Source organism: Grammomys surdaster, unplaced genomic scaffold (assembly GCF_004785775.1).
Source record: "Grammomys surdaster isolate TR1022 unplaced genomic scaffold, NIH_TR_1.0 125752, whole genome shotgun sequence".
Taxonomy (NCBI): Eukaryota; Metazoa; Chordata; class Mammalia; order Rodentia; family Muridae; genus Grammomys; species Grammomys surdaster.
Genome location: NW_021620584.1, coordinates 1,980,117 through 2,002,501, shown reverse-complemented (window position 1 = coordinate 2,002,501; position 22,385 = coordinate 1,980,117).

Below are 22,385 nucleotides of genomic sequence, written 5' to 3'. Positions count from 1 at the left end.
AGAGAAAGAGAGAGAGAGAGAGAGAGAGAGAGAGAGAGAGAGAGAGAGAGAGAGAGAGAGATACACTGCTGAAAATTGTGCAGATAGTTAAGTGTTTGCCTTATAAGAGGACATGAGTTTAATCTGCAGAACCTGTGTTAAAAGCAGTCTAGGTATGGGCATGTTCTGTCAATCCTAGTGCTAAGGAAAAAGAGACAAGCCAATCTCATGGGCTCACTGCATGGATAGTGCCTGAGGAACAATAGTTGAGATTGCCCCAAGACCTCCAAATCTATATGCACATATGTGTACTTGCGCCCAAGTGAGAATCTTTACACACTAACCCTCATACACATGCACACAATCACACACTTAAGAAAATAGGCAGGTATAGATATGTCCAATTACAAAAATTGGATGAATGAATAAGAAAATGATTTTTACTAGATCCTACACAAAACTATAAAATAACAACTCCCATCCTAGTTTAATATATAAAGAAGTGAATGTATATAGGGTTATGTATAAATGAGAAGACTCAGGATTAATACTTGGGTTTACCTAGCCCCAAAATATGACTCTTGGAAAACACCATAAATGAGGTAAGATATATGAGCTACCCTACACAGTACCTAGACCACTGCAGGGCAATATTCTCTCTTCAGGTGTCTCTTTTCTATCTGCTTGGCTACAATCCTGATCATAGTACAGAGACTCATGGCCTGTGAAGCTATTGAAACTGCTTCATTCCTGCCTGCTGAGTCTATTCAAGCCAGATACAATAGTGAGTCAGAGCCAGCAGACTGGCCTTAATTACCAGTGACGAGCATGCACATCTGAACCAAAAAAGTGGCACCTTCCATCAGCGCCTGTCTCTTCATATCACACTGAGAATAATATGACCCGACATTCCATCACCATTTGACATGAGTGTCACTGTCTGGAGACACAAAAACAATAAACAGGAAAGGCCCAGCAGAGTGACAGCCAGAACATCTGTGTGTGACAAATGGAAGTGGTCTGCACAACCCAGGCTAGATACTTGTTGGTTGTTGTTTACCCAGTTCCTCCATTTAGAGTGTCCAGCATCTGCATTTTGCCCTGTCAAGAGTAAGGAAAGGGAAATCTGCTTCCCTAAGCTAGCATCCTGGCCTTGAAAGCTGGGTGCAGACATGAGTGTCATCCTGACTCTTTCTCATAACCATAGGCCTTTGATGGCTTTTATCTTTCAGCTGTTCTTAATTCTTCATTCTATCCCCAGCATTCACTGAACTGTGGATGTCTTTGTCCTTATATTTCACATGTCCTCCAAATAAGATAAAAGTAAAGGGGTTCATTTGGGCCCAAGATGGAAGGAAGACTGTAGAACAGTAGTTCTCAGCCTTCCTAATGCTGCAGTACTTTAGTATAGTTCTTCATGTTGTGATGACCCCCCATAAAATTGTTTTGTTGACACTTTGTAACTGTAACTTTGCTACTGTTTTGAATCATAATGAAAGTATGTGTTATACAGGATATCTGATATGTGACCCCCAAGGGGGGCCATTACCCACAGGTTGAGAACTGCTGCTTTAGAGTGATTGGTGGGTTTCACACAAGTATAAGTTCAAACTCTCAGATTCGAATTTGTCCTGATATTCTGAAGAAACTCTGAATACACTACCCTCCTGCCAAAGCCTCCTACCTTTGTTGAAAGTTCTTTGTGTTTTATCTTTTTTTCTTTTTGGTTCTTCAATTCTTTCTTCCAAAACAAAACCTCCATATTTTCCTTCCTTTTGCTACTCAGAACCAATTAGATACCATTACCTCAAGATAGTTGATAATAATAACCTCAAGAAATACTTGAGGCTAACATAGAAAGCAGAACAGAGGAAATGACATACTATAGCATTTGTATCAGTAAAGACTTACATTTTTCTTTGGGGCAGTGGTGGTTAATATTGAGTGCCAACTTCACAGGATCTAGAATTGCTTAGGACACCTCTAGGCATAGCTATGAGGGATTACCTAGATTATGTTAACCTCTGGGCATGTCTATGAAGTATTACCTAGAGTCGGTTGCCTTGCATTGGAAGACAAGTTCTGAATGTGGGCAGCCTCATTCCACAGGCTGGAGTCCCAGACTTAATAGAAAGGAGAAGCATGGCTGAGCAATGGGCATTCATCATTCCCTGCTTTCTGACTGGGGATAACCAGCTGCCTTGGGCTTCTGGTGCTGTAATTCCCCCCTCATAGAGGAATGCATGTTGGAACTGTGAGAAAAAATACGTTATTTTCCCTTTAAGTTGCTTTTATCAGAGTATTTCGTCATAGCCACACCTTATTTGCTTCCCCACCTTTTATAATAGGTGGTTAAGGATACATTGTGGCATCTTCACTGCTTTGTATGGAATTTCTGTAAATGAAACTACAGCTACCAGTTGATTATGAATGGATATCACTTGTGGAGTTGTTCAATTAACACCAATCTCTGTACCATGCTTATTTAGCACAGAGTAAGTATGCCCTATCCACATAGAGCAGGAACAAGACCATCACCCATCAAACGGGATCACACCATAGTAGAATATGATTACAAGTCTAAGTGAGTCATACATGTTATTGACTCTAACTAGCTTTCTTTGTTCTTCTGCTGGTGCTGATCCCTGACAGCCTACAAACACAGAGTCCACCTCTTCTACTAATTACTGTGGCTGCTTGTATGTTGAGTGACCCAGGTCTGGTTTTCCAGCACATCTTCCACTTTCTTCAAGATGATTATTTTGAAGTGACTTTAGTAACATTGATTCTTTGATAATATATCACTTATTTTTGTTGAGATCATTACAGCATAATAAATTTGTTTTAATTTACAAGAATCTCTAGTATTTCTGTCTTTCTTCTAATGTTCATCTGTCAGGAGAAATTTGTCTCTCTTGCTCGGTGTTTTACCTTTCCCAATACTTTGTGAGACTTCTCTATTCGGAGCTGAGGTTCCTCCAAATCACTGTTTACAGAATCAGGATACTTATTAGAGTGAGAGGAATGCAGTTTGAAAGGAGGAGAGGGCTGAGTACGGCAGAACCAAGACTTTCATTTGTCATTATTTGACAAACAAAATGACTAAAACAAGGAGAGATAAATGAAATCAACATGGAAAAGGCTGCAGAGAGGGTGAGGTGAGTGGGTGGAAAAATGTATTAACTTTGGAGTGTGAGCAGAATCTGAAAGATTAAGGTTTGGAAACTGCAGCTATAAAGTACAATACAATAGAGTAGTCTCTAGGTACATCCAAGTATTAAGTGTGAGTTTAATAATACTAAACAAAACAAAACTTCAAATACTTACATAGAAGAAATACTTCTGTAAAATATTATTACTATTATTATGTTTTAAATTTCCATATAAAAGTACATTGTACATTGGCCATGTTCCTATCTGTGTCCTGTGCAAGCTCATTTGTAGCCCTCTCCTTTATACTAGTCTCCTTTGTTCTAGATGGTTTCAATTCTACTTTTATGCCATATATACATACAGAATTTTCAGTCATATTTTTATCAGAATAAAAATATGCTGTTTTCAGGAAAATAGATGCAACAAGAGATAATCCTATTAATCACATTCAGCCAGTCTCAGAAAGAAAAATATTGTATGTTTCTATCATTTGTAGGTTTTATATTTTAAATCCACCAGCATCACTTCAAGTACTTAGTAGTCACATGTGAGTGATAGCTATTACAGGGGATAAAGCATATAGAACAATTTTTATCACAGACCTTCAAGAGCAGTATTATTTTAAAGTTCTTGAAGGATATGAAAAAATATAGGTGACTGCAGAGATGGCTCAGTAGTTAAGAGCACTAGTTGCTCTTCCAGATGTTCTGAGTTCAATTCCCAGTAACCATATGGTGGCTCAGAACCATCTATATGCTCTCTTCTGTGGTGAGTACATATATAAAAACATAGCACTCATGTGCATAAATAAAGAAAAAAACATTTTAAGAAGAAAAACATAGAATATTTGGCCTTAAGAGAGCGACACTATTGCTGAAAGGTTGTGGAATCTTTAGAAGATATAAGCCAGACAGGGAAAGTGGATTGTTAGGGAGGGGTTTAAGAATTATAGCCCAGACCTAGTTCTTCTGCTATTATGTAAATATGCTATATTATGTAAAGATATAAGGAGGTGATAAGTCCCAGACCCATGCTTGTATCACTATTGGACCGCCTAACGCTTGTCTTTCCCACCATGATTGACTGCACCCACAAAAGTCACAAACCAAAGTATCTCTTCTATGAAAGTGCTTTTTATTTAGTATTTTGTTATTGAGATGAGAAAAATAATTAATAAAAAATATAGTACCAAATGTAGGGAGTTTGCTGTCCAAACTTACAATATGATCATGTGGTGCTCTGGCCTCCGGAATTAATTTCTAGGAAAAAATATAGAAGAGTTTAAAACTAAGCTAAAGTAACTCAACGTTGCCATAAGAAGAGCTTAACTGCATTCTAATAGGAGTTTTGAAGACCAAGAGGCTAGGAATGTAGACAGTACATATTAGAGTCATAAGTTTTAGAGAAGAATGAGGAACCTCTTGGAAATTTGGATAGAGCTTAACCATGTTACTTCTAGCAAATAATACAGATATATTTTGGTCATGTCCTGAGTATTTGATTAGGCCAAAATTAAAAGGTAATGTACTTATATTGGGAGAGGAAATTTCAAGAAAATATAACGTTCAGGATGGGGCATGATTACTGCTCATTTCTTTTAGCCTGATTTGTACTGAAAAGAGTTGAAGTGGACCAGAAAATTGTAAATATTGTGAAGTTTGTTGAGGAATGGAATGTGAACTTGCTGAAAGTTATAGACAAGGTAGACAAGACTGATGCTCATAATACTCTGATAATTGAGATTAGTGTAGTTACAAGCAAAAGTCACACTCTGTATTGAGACAACAGCAAGCATCCACTAATTAAAGCCCTAGAATGTAAAAATGTAAACTCATTTTTAAAAACTTACATTTTAAAAGAGAACAAAATATTCTTGAGGACATAGTGCTTGATCAGGGCCACCTAGCAAAATGTTCTATTATCAGCCTCAAAATCCCCTGAAAGGAATATCAGCTATGCTACAAGGTGGTCAACTGTATCTCACAATGACTGACCTCTGCATTGTACAGATGGTGTTGGTTTTGCAAGTATGGAGAATGAGGGAGTTGTGAGGGCTTCCACCAAAGTTCCAGAAAGGCACTAGCAGGCAAGCATGGCATAGCAGCTGACATTACCTTCATAAATTTCCTGAATGGGCTGTGTAAATATAAAGAACTCTGTAAAGCCCAAGGTACAATGAAAACCTCAAGATACTAGAGATGACATACAAGTGAACTTACCTTTCACTTATTCACTTTACATGCTGCTCATTGACCTTCCATCCCAGTCATCCCCTCCCACAATCCTACCCCCATTCCCCTTGCCCTTCTCCTCTGAGCAGGTGGTGATCACCCTGGGTATCCCCTCACCCTGGCACTTCAAGTCTCTATGAGGCTAGGCGCTTCCTCTCCCACTGATGCCAGGGAAGGCAGCCCAGCTAGAACATGTCACACATACAAGCAACTGCTTTTCAAATAGTTCCCAATCCAGTTGTTCAGAGTCCACTTAAAGACCAAGCTGCACATCTGTTACATATGTGTAGAGAGGCCTAGGTCCAACCTGTGTATGTTCTTTGGTTGATATTTCAGTCTCTGAAAGATCCAAGGGTCCAGTTTAGTTGACTGTTGGACTCTGTGGGGTTCCTATCCCCTTAGGATATGCAATGCTTCCTCCTATTCTTCCATAAGAATCCCCAAGCTTTGTTTAGGTGTGGGTGTCTACATGTCGGAGTCAGTGGAGCCTCTCAGAAGACAGCCATACTAGACTCCTGTCTGCACACATAATAGAGTATCATTAATAGTGCCAGAGATTGGTGCTTGCCCATAGAATGGGTTTCAAGTTGGGCTGGTTATTGGTTGGCCAGTCCCTTAGCCTCTGCTCCATTCCCAATCCCTGAATTTTTTGTAGACAAGATAATTTTGGGGTCATTTTATAGGTGGGTTGATGTTCTTATCACTTCACCAATTTTCCTGCCTGGCCACAGGAGGCAGCCTCCCTAGGCTCCATATCCTCAATTAATTGAGTCACAGCTAAAGACACCACCATTGGTTGGGCACTTTTCCTATTCCAGCTCTGTCTCTTCCTGGAGATACCCTTAAACCCACCAATCATTTACAGATTTCCATTCATTCTCATGGCCATCTGGCCATTCCCCCTGAGCCTCCTCCATACCCAACCCCAAGCATCCCCCAACTCCCCTCATGATCTCCTCTCCCACCCAGTTCCCTTCCTCCATCTGCTTTCCAAGACTATTCCATTCCCCATTTCCAAGTGAGATTCAATCATCATTGTTTGTGCCTTCCTTCCTGTCCAGCCTGCATAGGTCTGTGAATATAGCATGGGCATCCTATGTTTTATGACTAATATCCAATTTTAAGTGCATATCTTTTTGGGACTGAGTTACCTCACTCAGGATGATATTCTCAAGATCCACCCATTTGCCTACAAATTTCATGATGTATTTGTTTTTCATAGCTGGATAGTATTCTATTGTGGATCAGTGCCAAACTTTCTTTATCAATCCTTAGGTTGAGGGACATTTGGGTTGTTTCCATTTCTGGGTATTACAAATAAAGCTGCTATAAACATTGAACAAGTGTCTTTGTGGGATGATGAAATGCCTTTTTGATATATGTCCAGGAGTGGTATAGCTGGGTCTTAAGGTGGACTATTCCCAGTTTTTTGAGAAACTGCCAAATTGATTTTCAATGTGATTGTACAAGTTTGTACACCTAGAAACAACTGAGGAATGTTCCCCTTGTTCTACATTCTCACCAGCATGAAAGTAGATTCATATTTATCACCCTGCACAATATCCTAATCCAAGGGGATCAAGGGCCTTAATATAAATCTGGAGAACAAAATCTCATAGAAGAGAAAACAGGATATATCCTTGAATGCATTAGTACAGGAGACAATTTCCTGAACAGAACACCAGTAGTTCAGGATCTAAAATCAACAATTGATAAATGGAACCTCATGAAACTACAAAGCTTCTGTAAGGCAAAGGACAGTGTCAATAGGACAAGATGGCGGCCTACAGATTGAGAAAGGATCTTCACCAACTCTATATCTGACAGAGGGCTAATATACAAAATTTATATAGTTAAACACCAACAACCCAAATAATCCCAATTTAATGGAGACACAGAGCTAAACTGAGAATTCTGAAGAGAGGAAACTCCAATGGCTGAGAAGCACTTAAAGAAATATTAAAAATTCCTAGTCTTCAGGGAAATGCAAATCAAAACAACTTTGAGATTTCCTCTTACACCAGTCAGAATGGCTAAGATCAAAAACTTTTCTCTTTCTTTATTTGCCTCACATCAGGTATTTGGTTAAAACAATGAGAAAAACAGTAATAATCTTTTATGACTTTTCTATGCACCTAGGTAGAAAGTAAAGTCTCCAAAGTATATCATGATGCTCTTGTTGTAAGAAGTTGCAAAGGAGACTGCCTGTTCCCATGTATTATTACACAGGGGACAAGTCATCGAAGTTTGATTAGGAAACCAGGGACCATATCTACCTCCTCTACCTGCCACATGTAGATCAAGAATGCTGGATGATTAAAATGTTTCACCTGGTTAACAGAGCAAAGAGGTGCCAGCCCAAAAACATGCACTAGGATTCTACAAAGTACACAATGATCAGTTTCTCAATTCTGAAAGCAAATCAAAAGTGAACAAATGGCTCTGGGAAAATTAGGATTATAATGAACATACAAAGATAACAATAACAAGCAACCCCTGGGAAATCTTCATCTCAATGCTCAGTTAAGTGCACTCGGTAATCTCCAAAAATTCCGAAATGTAGGTGAAGCTTAACATGACCCAAGCGAAGGGGGCTAAGCCATATTTGAGCCTGGATCTGTCAACTTGATGCTCTTGCTCTCAATCAATCCCTTACTATTTTATTTTTAGAAGCAGTTTTATCATCCCCATTCAGTAAAAATGCTTATTGATATGCAATATCGTAGACTTTGGAGGCATTCATTGACATTGTTGAGATGCCTTCACCTTTGACCTTTGACCAGCCATAGCCAGACAAGGATTTGCACCTGGAGGCTCTTCAGACATGAAAGGTATTTCACTTGGTTCTGGAAATTGGAGACTTATTTGGCTTTCTTGCCATTATCCTTTGTAAATGCTGTAAGACACATTTGGAAAGTAAAAATATTACCTGATTTTTTTTTTTTTAGGTTTTTCCATGACCTGGATGTTTGTTGAGAACATAGTATAAAATGACTTTTGAAAAAAAATGTTCCCATAGTATACACCCTTCCCCAATTTGACCATATCACTAGTAATGGTTCAAAAGAAAATAGCCCCCATAGGCTCACAAGGAGTGGCACGGTTGGGGGTTATGGCCTTCTTGGAATAGATGTGGCTTTGTTGAAGGAAGTGTGTCACTGGGGGCAGGCTTGGAAGTGTCAGATGCTCAAGCCAGGCCAAGGGTCTTTTTTGTTCTTCCTGCTGCTTACTGATCTTAATGTAGAATTCCTACTTTCTTCTCCATTATTGTCTGTCTGCAGACTTCCAAGGTTCCCACCATGAAAATACTGAATTAAACCTCTGAAACTCTAAGCCAGCCCCCCAAAATGTTTTCCTTTACAAGAGTTTCTGTGGTCATGGTGTCTCTTCACAGCAATAGAACTCGTCAGTAAGACATATTTTGAAAGGGTATCACTATAAGACATATCTAACTTATCTCCTCAGCCCATGCCTCACCAAACTAGTGAAGATACAATTCTCTTCTCCTATTTTATGTCTTAGAAAACAGAAAATGAAAGTGTGTGCTAAAGAGATCCTGCTAGGCAGTCTCAAATGAAATAATCTTCATTTTCTTGCAAATATCCGCTGACTTCCTTTGAAAACATAACCCCATTACATATTAAAGAATTATCACAGTTAATCTCTGTTGTCAACTCTAGCGACTTGAGAAATCCTAAATCAGTAGCATATAGCTCTGGGTGTATGCATATTATTTCCAGAGATCATTATATCACAGAGGCTATGACATAATGAATGAATTAATCCCTTGGTGGATTTGAACTGTGATGACTTATTGGGATACGATGAAAAGTAAATGTTGGAGCTTCGTTGGAAGAAGTAGGTCATTGGAGGTGGATCCTCTAGGGTATGTTATCTCTAGGTTCGTTTTGTCACATTATCTGCTTCTTGTGATTCAGGATGTTTTGATCGGCTTCCTAGTTATTATGAATCAAAGAGTTTTTCTCTAACATTTCCTCCACAAGATAATAGACAAAAATCTCTGAGATCACGGTCCCAAATAAACATTTCCTCAAGTTGTTCTGTCAAGTATCTTTGTCACAATTATCAAACCAACCGATACAGGAAGGTTCTCTGCTTGGTAAATAATTTCTAATCCCGGCTTGTCATGTTGCCAAATTTTCTACATGATATAGATGACTTGGATCTCAATAAAAAAATAGTTCTGATATGATAAGGAAGATTTGCTAAATTTCATTGCGTAGCTAATTCTACTATGGTTGATTTCCAGTCACCAGTGGTTTAACAATTTTCAAAATCTCTTAAAACAATCCCTTTAACAATCAACTCTTGCAAACTTGAGAAGCCAGATTCAGCATAACATTGGTTCCAGCTAATATTAGCAATTTTCAGAAATTGGAATTCCTTGCATTTTCCTTTTTTCCTTTTTTCTTTTTTCTTTTCTTTTCTTTTTTTTTTTTTGCCAAAGAGAGAGAGAGAGAGATGGGGGGGTGATGCTTAAGTGCCTTGATTTCTCCATTCTTCATTTTTTATTTTGATGTGATATCTGAAGTTTCAGCAGTGTTCTAGTTTCCTTTCTCATGCTATGATAAAACGCTCAGACCAACAACAACTTAGGGAAGGAAAGGGACTATTTGGTTTATATTTCTAGATTATAGTTTAGCACTGGGGGAAATCAAAACAGAAATTTAAGCAAGAACTTTAAACATAAACAAGAGGAATGCTATTTGTTTGCTCACTCACTCACTCACTCACTCACTCACTCTCTCACAGGCTTTTGCTTAGCTAGCTTTCTTTTACAGTCTAGGATTATCTGCCTAGGAGTGGTGCCTCCCACAGTAGGCTCAGCCCTCCTGCATCAATTAATAATAAAGGCAATGCCTCCCAAAACATGCTGACAAGCCAATCTGATCTAGGCAATTCCTCAAGAAAGTCTTTCTTCTCAGATGACTCTAGGCTGTTTCAAGTTGACAATTATAGGCAACTAGGACAAACTAATTTTTCATTCTATAAGATAACAAAACAAACTACTACTTTGGTGATGTAGAAAGACAGGGAGTTGGATTTTGATTATCATTGAACTATTGTTTGGACATGGATTGCACATCTATCATTTTGTTGTAAGATTAAAAACATTAAACCATAGGTTGATTAATTACAGGTAGGGGTATCCGATGTATGAAGAAGGATTTTAAACTGAAGGTAGAAACAAGGAGCAGAAAAGAGGTATGGGTAGAAGGAAGTAGTACATTTTGTCAGGAAGCTGGAACTCAAATTATAGATATAGTTGAAGCATGTTTCCCCCCATCATACTATTCTTTCAGTTTCGAGATTTTTTTTATTATTTAAGAATTACCATTTCAATTTAACCTTCATATTATCATGAAATCTTATAGTTTAATAGGTTTCTGTATTTACTGAATGTAAGTGTACCTTCTCATGCCAGAGGGAGAGTTCCATTACTTTTTTGCACAATTTACCATTGTATAAAATCCCTCAGGGCCTCTATTTGGACAATGCACATAACTGCTTTCTATAGCTGGTCACAGTCTACTTGAGTGGCCTACTTATTTCTAGATCCTATGTGGACTGTGCAACTGTGTTGTAATGACTGCCTCTCAGTGACCCCTTGAAACTCATGCTTGTTTGCTTTCAATCTACCGAGTAAAACTACGCAGGAAGCCTTGAGGGATAACACCGTGGGATCAATCAAAGTGCTGTTCCATGAGTTTCCCTCTCTCCCACCACATACTCCATGATCTTCGTATCTGTGACCTTCACATGTGCTCTGTATGCTCAGTGAACAATTAGACATAGTGTGTTATTTCCACCTTGTGTCTTTACTCTTCATTAGACCAACACTATCTATCTTGAAGATATTAAATCAAGAGCCATCTTTAGTATTCTAAAGTTAACATTGTTACCCTCCTAAAAGTGTGAAGACTTCAGAATGCTTACGCCTGACTACCTATTTCTTTCTCTTTCTATTATCACCATAAATATAAATCATTTATATGCATTAATCTATCTTTTTCCCTCTGTTTCTTCATAGTTCCTCTATGATTTTGTTCATTTATGGATAAATTATGTAAAATATTAGATACATATTATAATCCAAATGCCTCTACTTTATTTCAACTCCCTATATAGCCATTCTGGTTAAACTCAGCCTTTGAGTTCATTCAAGATCTTGCCTGCCTTCTTAAGAACACACTTAGATTTTCTGTGTATTTCTATGTATCTTAATTTCTAGTCATTCTTATTTCTTTAATCTTACTAAATGGATAATATTTTGTAGACAATTCAATATGTAGGATAGTGGAAAAGACAATCTTTCAGACCAGGGGAGCAAGCTTCCATTGAAAGAGATATTGGTCATCCTCAGAATTTTAAAAACAAGATTGAAGATGATAATTCTAAATGTGTAAAAGCAAAAATCCTTAAGAGAGGTAAAGTCCATGATCTCCCTTTCTAGGCCACTGTAATATACCACAATGGCTCCAGTGCTTCAGAGTGCAAGACTACCCAGGTATTAGGCACCATTCCTCTGAGAACTAAGAATTCTTTTAATAATTCTGTTTTTCTAAGTAGAGACTTACTTCTATAATTTATGTCCATGTTTTCTGGGTATAATTTCTGGAATGAACAAAATTTATTGATTCTCTTTGTATAACCACTCTGATATATGAGTATAATCATATTCATTTGGGTGATACTCATTATAGATAGAGGAATAGATGATGATAAGAAGAAACTATGCTTTATGTGATGATACACACACTTAGGTTTCCTGAATCTAGCACATAAAAAGACAGTTTGACTAGCATTGGAATCTTTGTTCCATAAGAACTCTATACAGACTCTACCAAGTCTCATTTTGTGAGGACCATGCATGGAGCTCTAAAGATTAAGTTCAAATCCCTAATTATGAAAGTCAGGGTGAAAGTTCAATACAAAGACTCTATTGCTAAATGCAGGTTCTTTCCACTTCCATTTCTTCTCTCTTGACATCTTGATGTGTTCTGGGCCCTGTGCAAGCATTCCTACTTATAGCCAGTTGCCACCATGTTTTATTTTTCTGTATTGTGACATAGCACTGTTCCCTTGTGACATGACAGTACAAAACCATGGCATATAATGCTGAATTGTGACATTGCAGTATTCTACTGTGCTGCCACAATGCTGTATTGCAAAAACAAATTATGAAACTGTAATATAGCACTACACCATTTTGTCATCACACTGAAACTATGACATCACAGAGCACCATACTGCCAATACAGTGTTGTATTGCATCATCACACTGTTGTATAGCACTAAAACATTGCTGAACTGTGACAGAAAAACACTAAATTCTGGCATCATAATGTTCTGCTATGTGATCATGATCATCCGCTGTCCACAAAAATGTTGAAATATGATATCACAATGATCAATGCAACATGTCAATGGTCCACTGTGCTATCAAAATAATGTCACTTATATTATCAAAGTGCAACATTGTGCCATTATAATGCTCAACTGTGACATTACAACATGTCTTAGTTATGGTTTCTATTACTGTGAAGAGATACCATGACCATGGCAACTCTTATAAAGGAAAACATTTAATTGGGAACAGCTTACAGCTCAGAGTCCATTATTGTCATGACAGGAAACATTGCAGCACACAGGCAGACATGATGAAGAGGTAGCTGAGAGTTCTTTCTATACATGGATTTGTAGAGATCAGGAAGACAGGGACACTGATCTTGAGCATTTAAAACCCAAAGTCCACTCCCCGTGACACACTTTCTTCAACAAGGCATACGTCCTAATAGTTCCACTCACTGTGGATCTATTGGGGGCAATTTTCATTCAAACCACCACACTCACTAAACCTGACTCTCACTGTCTTAGTTAGGGTTTTACTGCTGTGAACAGACACTATGATCAAGACAACTTTTATAAAGGACAATATTTAATTGGGGCTGACTTACAGGTTCAATCCATTATCATCAAAGCAAGAAGTATGACAGCTTCTAGGCAGGCAAAACATCTTCATTCAAAGGAAGCCAGGAGCAAAATGGGTCCCACATAGCTAGGAGGAGGGTCTCAAAGCCCACCCTCTGAGTAACACACTTTCTTCAACAAGACCTTAAACAAGGCCATACTTCCTAATAGTGGTAATCCCTGTGGTTTTACAAAAACCATCACATTCCACTCCCTGACCTCCATAGGCTTTTTCAAACACATGAATTTATGGGAGCCATACCTAAACATAGAAATATTAGTCTAACTTCCAAAGTCCCCACAGTCTATAGTAGTCTCAGCAATGTTAAAAGTCCAAAATTCAGAATTTCTGCTGACATTCATCAAATCACTTGCTTTGGTAATCCTCAAAGCAAGACAAGAAACCAGCTGGACAAACTCCAAGCTCTGCATCTCCATGTCTGATGTCAAAGCGGTCTTCAGATCTCCAACTCTGTTCATTTTTGTGAACTGCAACAAACTTTTTTCCTGGGATGGCTCTACTCCCTGTTAGCAGCTTTCCTCAGCAGATATTCCACAGCTCTGGCATCTTTAACATCTTGGGTTCTTTTTCAACTTCAACCTCACAGCTCCTTGCTCCAGTGTCTAGGATCTGGATATGATCTTCAGGGCTCCTCCAAAGGGCTTGCATTAATTATCCAGCTCTTCCCTCTGTAGACTTCTAGGCTGTGATTGACTCCACTCCACTGCTGCTGCTGTTCTTAATGGTCATCACATGGCACTGGCACCTCCAAAACACTGGGGTCTTCTGCTGCAACTAGGCTTCACCAACAGCCTCTCATGGGCTCTCTTCATAGTGCCAAACTTCAACTTCATTGCATGGATCCTTTAACCCTGGGCTGTAAACTTCAACTAAGGCTGTACTTTCATCAGTGGCCTTCCATGGCCTCTCACAGTGCTTCTCCTCACCTGTTCTTCATGATCTCTTCAAGCCTTCAAAACTAGTACCACCTAGGTGACTCTTACTCATTGCCAAGTACAACTGCAGCATGAGATACAACCTTAGCTATCTCTGAAATACAATATCTTTATGCTCTCAAAAAATACTTCCGAGAAAATTTTTCCTCAGTGATGCTGGTCTTTTCTTAATCACTTCTAATTTCTTAGAGACAGATAACCAGCATCAATTATCCAAGTAGTCTCCTCCTTTTGACCACAAACCAGGGCCAAATGGTCAAAGCTGCTAACTTCCGCTGCTTGCTTGGGCTAGAACATGCCCCACTTGTTGTATTACATTATCACCAGCTTTTTGTTTTCAATGAATTTATTCTCTGCCTAAGCTTGGGCATCCTGGAACTTGGTCTGTAGACAGACCTTGAATTCAGAGAACTGCGGGTTCTGTCTCTTGAATACTGGGATTAAAGACATACACTGTCACACCTGGATTTAAGATTTTCTTCACCTAAAATTTGCTCTATTACAGGCTAGCCTTCAAACTCAGAAATCTACTTGATTTCATCTCCTGGGATTAAAAATGTGTACTACCATGCCTGGACTTAAGCTTTTCATGGCCACTCTTCCTCAAGATCCACATCAAAAAACATGTGTCCTCTATTTCTAGATTGTAATTCATTTCAGATTAAAATTTCAAATAAAAACAGTAACCAAGTAATAACAATTTCTAGATATGACTATCCCTTGTTCAACTGCAAAAGCATAAACAGTAAGCTTAGCTGGATAGGATCGTTCTCTGAGGTCATCCTTCCCTTAATCTGTTATCTCCTTGAACATAGGATTCATCTCCATTTCACTTCCTGGTGCCCCTTTATTACTTGAACCACACATTTTATATTTTTTCTTTCTTGGCTTGCTCCTTTTTATTAAAACACTCTTCATAAGAGTTAACTTTAATGTCCACACAACAGAATTTATACCACATTCTTTTGAGACTTCCTTTATCAAAGCAATTAATCTAAATCTTTTCACCTTAGTCTTAGGCAGACTCTTCAAAAACTAGCCATGTTCTTCATCAAAATATTACAAAAATAGACTGTAGGCCATGTCCTAACATTCTTCTCTATTGAAACCTCTTGGGACAGCAGGCCTACACAGTTCAAATCACCCTCAGCACCACTGTCTTCCATATTCCTGCTAGGATGGCCCATTTAGCCCCACTTAAGCATTCCATGGCTTTCCAAATCCACATTCTTCCAAAGAAAAACATAGTCAGGCCTAATACAGCAATGCTACACTCGGGGTAGCAATTTCTGTCTTAGTTAGGGTTTTACTGCTGTGAGCAGACAAGATGACCAAGGCAACTCTTATAAAGAACATTTAATTCAGGCTGGCTTACAGGTTAAGAGGTTCAGTTCATTATCATCATGGCAGAAAACACAGCAGCTTCCAGGCAGGCATGGTGCTGGAGGAGGTGAGTGGTCTACATTTTCATCCAAAGGAAGCTAGGAGCAGACTGGTTCCCACATGGCTAGGAGATGGGTCTCAAAGCCCACCCTCACAGTGACACACTTCCTCCAAAAAGAACACACTTCTTAATAGTGCCACTCCCTGGCCAAGAATATTCAAACTACCACACTCACTAATTCAGCAAGGACAGCTGTCCATTAAACCCACAGGATATGCCTGTCTTCATCTCCCTCATCCGCAACCCCAGTGGTGTTATAAATGTACATCAAGACGTCTGGCTTTTACATGGGTAGTGAGGATTGAGCTCAGCACCTCATACTTGCATGACAAGCACCTTTAACTGAGCTATTTTGTAAGCCTTGATACAACAAAGTCAGAAAGACTGCTAAGTTGGCCTGAGATATCTCTGTTCTGATTCTCATCAGATGAATGTCCTTGCTAAGTCTTATCACTTAAATGAATTTTACATTTCTCATTTGTAAACTGGGGATAAATTAGTATCACTTGTAATGATAATAGATTCATATGAGAATCAAATTAAGCAGTGTATGTGTTTTTATTTTGCAGTTCTGAACTTGAGATTTGAAGGTAGACTTGATCTAACTGCCTCAGATCTGAATAAAATATTAGTCCTTTATATATTTCAGTAAGAGTTATATTTCATGATAAAATCCTCTTTGTTTTATCTTTATTTCCTTTAAAATAAAATTCAAAGCAATATTTAGGTATGGTCTGCATGCCCCTGTCCTCTACTTGTAGGTATTTTAAATGTAATTTACATCTCCATTAAAGCTACACATGAATACAATAAGACAAGTCAATAGTGCTTTAAAAAAAAAAGCTATTTCTGCCCCAACCTCTTGCCCTCCTGCCCCCATGCCATCTGCTTTTTAATCCAGAGGCAATTATTTTTAGGTCCTCTAGTTTATGAGGGTATTTTAAGCACTAAATTTTATTTCTTGAAACATATACATGCAGGTAACATCAAGAAAACCTGAGGAGGTTGTATTTATATACTTTGGTACATATTAATTTTTTCAGAGAAAACTGTAACAAATTATTTATATCTCCATTTCATTAAATTTGGTTCTGATTCTCATTGTTTGCTGTTAGGTACTGATGTAATATCTGACTTGTTCTTTTATTCCAGGAAAATGCATTCCATGATTTTGAATTGCATTTTGTTTGGGTACTTTTTATCTTATTGGGTTTTGTTTTAGTTTGTTTCTTTTCCTTTGATTTTGATTGTTTTGTTTTCAGTCGGTTATCTTTGAGAGAGAGGGAAAAAATCATAAAGTTAGGTGGGTAGAGAGGTGGGAGGATTTGGGAAGAATTGGGGAAGAGGAAAATATGATCAAAATGTATTGCATGGAAAATTTTAAAATTAATAAAAATTGCTAGTGTGTAGGAAGGGGTAGGGATAATAGACCATGGATCTAATTGTCTTCCATTTAAGGATGCAAGGATGGTTCAACACATGCCAATCAAGAAATGCAATAAAGTACATGATTAGTTCCAGGGACAGAAATCTAACAAATATAACAAATGTCAGCATTTCTTCATCATAAAAGTTCTGAAGAAGATTGGAACATGTCTCAATGCAATAAAAGATAGACCACAAAACTAGCAAGGATTATAATAAATAAGGAAAAGCTGAACATATTTCCTCTTCAGGCAGGGATTTGGAACATGTCTCAATGTAATTGAAGTTATATAGGACAGAGCTATAGCAAACATCATAATAAATATGGAAAAAAACTGAACATATTTCCTCTTCAAGCAGGGATGAAACAAAGGTGTCTACTCTCTTTACTCTCATTCAATAAAGAGGTTGAATTCTTAATGCAATAAAATAATACAAAGAAATAATAGAAGTCAAATTGTCCTTATTCTAAAATTAAAGGAAAAATCTTATAGATTCCAACAGAAGGGTCCTTTATCTAAAAAACATTTTCAGTGAAGAAGCAGAATAGAAAACTGATACACAAAACTCAGTAGCATTTAGAGTCCACAGCTGTGTAAGATTATCGATGTCATTTCTGCCCAAGCAGCTTACACAACCAACAGAAAGAAGGCTTAACAGGAGATGAATATAGTCATAATGCATAGCATATACATATGAATTATCAAAAAGAAAAGATACAAGTTAAAATTAAATAATCAGTAGTTATTCTATAATAAACATAAAAGAAAGTATTCAGAAAAAAATCCTATCGAAATAAGCCTTAAAACAATATAGGAATAACACTAATTAATGAAGTAAAAAGCATCTAAGAATAGAAAGATTAAAACACTAAAGAAAGAAATTAAAGAAGCTTTCTGGTCCCCATCTACACCTCCTGCCATCCAGACCAGCATCCCACCCCACCTTCCTCCCTCCCAGGAGGCCTGCTCAAACCTAAGACACACAGCTCCACCTGTCTCCTGGGAGGCCTGCTTCAACCCAGAACACCAACGCCAGCCAACACCAGAGACAACCAGATGGTGAAAGTCAAGCATAAGAACATAATCAACAGAAACCAGTTCTCCTACTACAGCAAGCCCTAGATATCATAACATACCTGAAGAGCAAGACTGTGACTTTAAATCCCATCTCATGAAGATGATAGATGATTTTAAAGAGGATATAAACGATTGCCTTGAAGAAAAACAGGAAAACACGGTCAAACAGGCAAAAGCCCTTAAAGAGGAAACAAATAAATCCCTTAAAGAAATAGAGGAAAATACAATCAAACAAGGGAAAGAAATGAATAAAATGGTCCAAGACCTAAAAATAGAAATAGAAACACTAAAGAAATCACAAATGGAGGCAACTCTGGAGATAGAAAACCTAGGAAAGAGAACAGGAACTATAGACTCAAGCATCAGCAACAGAATATAAGAAATTGAATAGAAAATTTCAGACGTAGAAGATAAAATAGAAGAAATGAATAGATCAAACAAAGAAAAGTTCAAATGTAAAAAATTCCTGACTCAACATATCCAGTAAATTTGGGGCACTATGAAAAGACCAAACTTAAGAATAAAAAAAGAGGGTGAATATTCCAAGTTCAAAAGGCTAGAAAAATCTTCAACAAAATCATAGAAGAGAACTTCCCCAACCTAAAGAAAGAGATGGCTATAAATGCACAAGAGGTTTACAGAACATTAAATAGATTGGACCAGAAAAGAAAATCCTCCCACAACACAATAATCAAACACTAAATATACAGAACAAAGAAAGAATATTAAAAGCTGCAAAGGGAAAAGGTCAAGTAACATATAAAGGCAGACCTATCAGAATTACAAGACTTTTCAACAGAGATTCTAAAACCCAGAAGATCCTGGACAGACATTTTACAGACCTTTAGAGACCAGAGATTCCAACCTACTCTATTACAACCAGCAAAACTCTTTATTCACTATAGATGGAGAAACCAAGATATTCCATGACAATACAAAATTTAAACAATATCTTTCCACTAATCATACTCAGAGGACCCACCCTCTCAGAGGAGAATGGGAAGGGATGGAGGAAGTGCTCTGTGAGGCAGGGACTGAAAGGGGAACAGCTTTTGGCATATAAGCAAGTAAGTAAGTAAGTAAGTAAGTAAGTAAGTAAGTAAGAAAGTAAGCAAATAGATTATAAATAAATAAATAAATAAATAAATAAATAAATAGGCTTTCCTGGCACCTAGCTCCTCCCTCCATGGCCTTGACAATGATATCTGTACCTCTCTACAGTCACACAACAAATTCCAGGATGTTCAACTTAAGTTGCTCCAACAGTGGCTAGCAGAAAGTTCACAAAAGAACGAGGGTACCGCTCAAAACATCAAGACAGAAAAGAGCAATGCCAAGGGCCTTCTCACATTCATGTATCCCAGTGGACGATGAGGAAGCAGATCTGTCCAATTAACTGGCAAAACCCTGTCTCAATGTATTAAATAAGTAAGAAATTATAGAAATAGAGTGAATCAGAAAGCTCTCCCATAATTCTACCTCAGCAGAATTATTTTTTCAGAAAATGCTATAATGCTCAAAGTAAAAGACAAGTTCAAGGCAATTCCCATGAAAACATCAAAGACAATCTTTAAAGAGATAGACAAATAATCATTGCATATCACAAAAAACTCTGAATATTCAAATCAGTCCTAAACAGAAATTGCAATACTAGAGTCACCAGAGCTGACTTCAAATTATACTACAGAGCCATAGTAAACAGAGGTGGCAAGAAAGTGGCACCAAATTAAAAGTACTGACCAGTGGACTAGAAAAGAGAGCATAGAAACAATCACACTCAGCTACAGCCACTGGATCAAATAAACACTGGAATTAAAGACAGTCTCTTCAACAAATGGTGCTAGGATAACCAGATATCCACATATAGAAGACTTTAACTCTTGTTCTATACAAAGAATCACTTCAAAATTGATCAAGCACATTCACTTAAGACTTAAAAGTTCTAGAGAAAAATATAGGAGAGACAATTCAAGATATAAACATATAGGGGAAAACTTTCTGAAAAGAACTCAAATAGCTCAGGAAATTGCTCCAGTAATTAACAAACAGAGTAGCCTAAAATTATAACGCTTTACACAGTAAAGGAACCAGTGAACAGAGTATAACAACACGCTACAGAAAAAAAGAATAATTTACCAATTGTTCATCTCACAAGGAATCAATACTTAGAATTTGTAAATGCTTGAATAATTAAAAAGACCCCAAATTATTAAATCAATAAGTATACAAAAGAACTGAACAGTTCTTCAAATAAGAGTAACAAATAGCCAATAGTTATAAGAACAAAATATTCAAAATCCTTAGTTTTCAAATCAAACTATGTTTAATTCTGTGCCATCCCAGTCAAAATGGGTAGGATCAAGAAAACAGTAGGCAACTAAGTTATGTAATTGCAAATTCCCCAAACCAGTGACCTCTCTCTTTCTTCTTCATCTTATAGATTTAAGCTACTTATCAATACCTTTACTGTTGATTTAGTACAACAGAGGTGCCCTGTGAAAGGAGGGCTCTTCAACTGAGTGAATGGCCAGAGTCAAGGGTTGCAACTGCACACTCAGCAGCAGGGGTAAAGTGAGGCAGCCTATAGCTAAGGAGCCCACCCAGGAGACAAAGTATTCTTCATGGGAAAATCCAATCTGAATAATCCTTCACTTAAGTTTCAGAAGGTCCCAATCTACTAAGTCAACAAGTTAGGACAATACTCCTCTCTCACAAACTTCCCACATCCGCGTTCATACCCTACTCATTAAGATGCTTGGTAAATGAAGCCAGTTGATAGAAATTACGCTTCCATACAATTAGAATAACTTTTCTCTGGTTTGATATTGTTCACAGGACTAATTTTTAAAGAAAGCAAACTCAATATAGTCTCATTGAATGAAAATAAAAATTTCCAGTTAATAACAAAAAATCATCAATACAAACATCACAGCTTTCAACAGCACACTCCTACCCCATGACAGACAAAAATGATGGCTTTGACTACCTACAAATTAAATCTCTTCATGTTAAAATCCACATAAGCAATGTATAAAGCAAATAGCAAGCTGACAAAATATTTGCACTAACATGACAGAATATTATGATTAATGTTTTAAGTATGTGATTATGTCTTGATTTTAGTCTTGTCTCTCTCCATTCAGACATTGAGTTTCTTGAAGGTAGAGTGTTTTTCCACTTTTCCTCTGGCACTCATTTCAGGGATGGCTTGTCCATTCTTCCAAAGTGAAGTAGGCTGAGTTATACTTGGCTGGATTAAAAGTTCATTCTAACTCTGCCTCACAGTATCTCATGGAAAAGTTGATGTTTGTTAAGTATTTCTTGAATGAATGAGTGTTCAGAGCAGGAGATCCATTGCTTTCCTGTGAAGGTCTGTCAGGATCTGTTGCATCTCCTGCTGTCACGCTGAGTATGTGATTTCTTTCTTTCTTTCTTTTTTAACAATTCTTTTTTTTAAAGATTTACTTATTCATTTTATGCATTCACCATTTCTCTCTTCAGACACACCAGAAGAGGGCATCAGATCCCATTGCAGATGGCTGTCAGCCACCATATGGTTACTGGGAATTGAATTCAAGACCTCTGGAAGAGTAGGCAGTGCTCTTAACCACTGAGTCAACTCTCCAGCCCAAGTATGTGGTTTCTAATCTCTCAGCCACAGGAAATCAGAACAGTACTGATGTACCCACCACTTTGTTTTGTGTTTTGGGAACCAGAAATCTAAGACCATAAGTAAGTCTCCATTAGGGGAGGGGAGGCAGAAACTGGTTCAAACAAGTGTGACTTTTACCAATGGCACTTCAAAGTGATGAACATGGTGATAAATGAGCATCAGATCCCTGGACAATCTGGCCTGTGGGAGTGAGAAGAACATCTTGTCTCCCACTGAATATTGGGATTAAATAATGTGGATTTGGTTACTAAGAATAGCTACAGAATGTCTATATAGTCAAAGATGAGCAATATGGTGATTATCTGAATGTTTAGCTATGGAAAAGGAAGCATAATTAATAACCACCTACAGTATCTCTAGATTCCTGACTAACACTACACTTATGTTAATGATATGTTCCTCCAAAGGACTACGGTAACTGAAAAGCCAGCGTTTGTAGTCAATCAAGGAAG